This window comes from Gobio gobio (assembly GCF_949357685.1).
Source record: "Gobio gobio genome assembly, chromosome: 10".
NCBI lineage: Eukaryota > Metazoa > Chordata > Actinopteri > Cypriniformes > Gobionidae > Gobio > Gobio gobio.
Window position 1 is genome coordinate 40,494,368 of NC_137116.1, and position 3,347 is coordinate 40,497,714.

A 3,347-nucleotide genomic window follows, 5' to 3' on the forward strand; every position below is an offset into this window, starting at 1 on the left:
GCCCTGACTACTGGACTAGGGGGCTGATTGAGACGCACCCCTAAACTGACACACGAACCAACAGAAAGCGACTGCGGCTTATGAGGGAGCAATATTATTGGTTGGACCTACCGAACGAACACGCCCATTTAACAAACGATTCAGTTTTACTTTTAAGTGACTGATTATAAAAAATGTAAATGAAGAGCGTTATTAAACGTTTTAGTAGATTTATAGTCATGCAAATTTTTATAAAAATAATGGCTTTGTCTTCAATGACTTATTGGAAAAAGGCACTTTGTCGCTACCTACTGGCATAACAATGTAACCTGCAGAAAGGATCACAGAACAAATCGATTAATCTTTTAAATGCATGATTCGATTCAAGTCACTGGGATAAATCTTGTGTGAAACTCAATATAATGCGCAGAGGTGCATTGATGCACGGCAGAATCATGCAAACAAAAAGTTAAAGGGTTAGTTCACCCCCCAAAAAAAATTTGTCATTACTCACCCTCATGTCGTTCCAAACCCCCAAGACTTGCGTTCATCTTCGAAACATAAAGGAAGATATTTTTGAGAGCTTTCTATCCTTCCATAGACAGCTACGCAACTGACACTTTGACGCTTCAAAAAGTTCATAATGAGATTGTAAAACTAATCCATATAAATTGAGCGGTTTAGTCCACAATTTCTTAAGAGACTTGATTGCTTTATATGACGAACAGGTTGAATTTAGGCTTTTATTCACATACACTGATCAGCGAACATAACCAAAATTGCTTGACACGCAAGAAAAAACCTCATAGGTTCTTGCGGAAGCTCAAATGAAACGTGCTGTGTAACACGAGAGAATGAACCTCATTGGTTCTTGCGGAAGCTCTAATGTGCTGCGTAACACACGAGAATGAACCTCATTGGTTCTTGCGGAAGCTCTAATGTGCTGCGTAACACACGAGAATGGACCTCATTGGTTCTTGCGGAAGCTCTAACGTGCTGCGTAACACACGAGAATGGACCTCATTGGTTCTTGCACGTCAAGCGAATTTGCTTGAGCTTCCGTTTACCACAACTGATGTGTGAGCCAGTGTACTTTTGATGTGTGATCTGATTGAAGTGGTAGTTGCGTAGGCTGGCTATGGAAGTACAGAAAACTTAAAGGGTTACTTCAGCGATAAGTATTAAGCTTTGTATCAGTAGAAACCCGGTAGTATACTTTCCCCCCTCATGTCCCTTTGAGACGAGAGAATTATACATTTTATTTCTCGAAAAAATCCTCAGATGACGCAAATATCGTAATTTTGCATCATCTGAGGATTTTTTGGCCAGAGGCTAGAGACTACAGCCAGTAGAAGGAGCTAGTTATGCATGTTTTCAACCCGCCCATAGGGGTGGGATCTCACTCACAGAATGTAAATGCGTACGGCCGCTCATAGGATGAATTCCTATGAAAGTTAAGCTTCCATAGGCATGAACTGAAAACACGCCAGACTGGACAAACGTCGTGAATGATTGCCGCGCTTACCTCAGCTCTTCGCTCTCGTGATGAATGAAATCTGACTCCTGCTGCATTTGTGCCGTTCGGCTCACTCACATTTTTAATTGAAAAGACACGTTCAGTTTTTAATTGTAGTGTCTGTTCTCTAACTGAACGAAATGATTTTATTACTATGAAAATCAAAACGACGGTGGGGGAGGTGTCATGGTGGGCAAGTGATAACCAAGGGGGTAATCCAGCCCCCGGAAACCGTACCTCCCATAGGCGCGGACATTGCGAACCAAGCCATCACCTGCTGTTAGAATCCCATTGACTCCCATTCATTTTGGCCTCACTTTGACAGTGAATATCTTTACATCTGAGGCGTTTAAAGACTCCATTCGCCCATTGTTTATTTCTAAACAAACACGACAATGTATAAAAGGCTCCTTTACCTTGTATCTTACACTATCAACCCCGTTTAAGCTGTTTTTGTAAAATATAGGCTAACGATTGCGTCATAACCACGCGACTGTGTCGCGCTGTTGAGCAAATTACCGTATAGACCCGAGGAGAAGCTCGTAGGCAATCTTTTACTGTCTATGAGGCAATCGGGGGGACATGGAGGCATAAACGCAGATAGAGATGTTGCAGATCCTGCTTCATTCATCAAAAGTTGCTCCTGCTCACCCTCTCTGTCTCTGCAAGATTCGGTGATTCAGATTTCACTTTGCACAACTACTAGAAGACTTGCCACTGTCGGACAGGCTGATCACGTCACATCTACGTCGTCAAGCTCAGTCTGAGGCTGCGCAGTACGCTCAGTCATCAGGAAGTGAGTGCTTCTATCCGACTTCAATTCTCTCCGTTGAAGTCTATGAGGTCGCTCTGTCCATTTCTTTTACTGTCTATGGTGATAACCAGTGGCCGTGGCTTTGGGAGTGGCCTCGTTGGCCAGCGAAGCAAGTGCATTCTGGGAGTTGTTGTCTTTCATCCACATGAGACAAAAGTACATTTTCTGTCTTTTCTCAGTCTAGAAGGCACCAAATTCAAAAATAATTTCACATTTCTACTACATAAACCCAGCCAACATTTGTATGTGGGGCCCATATGGGTATGAAATGGGCTGAAAAATAGGCCCCATATAGGATTGTCCGCGAGTTCCATAATGGCCCCATGTTAACTGCCCAGATGGATTTCATGTTGGATTGCACTTGCCACTAGGTAGGACCCAAGTGGGCAACACGCACAAGACCACTCTTGGTCCCAAATGACCCAGTTTAAATACACATTCATCTTCCCAGCGCTGAAGTACCCCTTTAACACGAGAATTAACCTCATTGGTTCTTGCGGAAGCTCATAAGTGCTGCGTAACACACAAGAATGAACCTCGTTGGTTGTCGCACATCAAGCGAACTTGCTTGAGCTTCTTTTTTCCACAACTGATGGGTGAGCCAGTGTACTTTTGATGTGTGATCTCTTGTTTAACTTGATTAAGAAAGCTCTCAGATTTCATCAAAAAGATCTTCATTTGTGTTCCGAAGATAAACAAAAGTCTTACAGGTTTGGACAGACATAAGGGTGGGTACTTAATGACAGCATTTTCATTTTTGGGTGAACTAGCCCTTTAAGATGTTTGGATCAAGGGTCTACACAATATTCTATGCAAGAGCGCCCCCACAGATATGACATTTCGCAAAATGATTCAATCGCTGCAAAATGTAACATTTTAGTTATTTAACCATTTGCCTTTAAAAACTGTTCTGATTGTAACCAACAGGATAGTTTAGTAAGACTTTTGTTTAAAATTTGAATCATTTTAAAATACAAACTACCATGCCATCTCAGTGCATGTTTATCGACAGAGAGACAAACTTCTGCATTGTTGCTT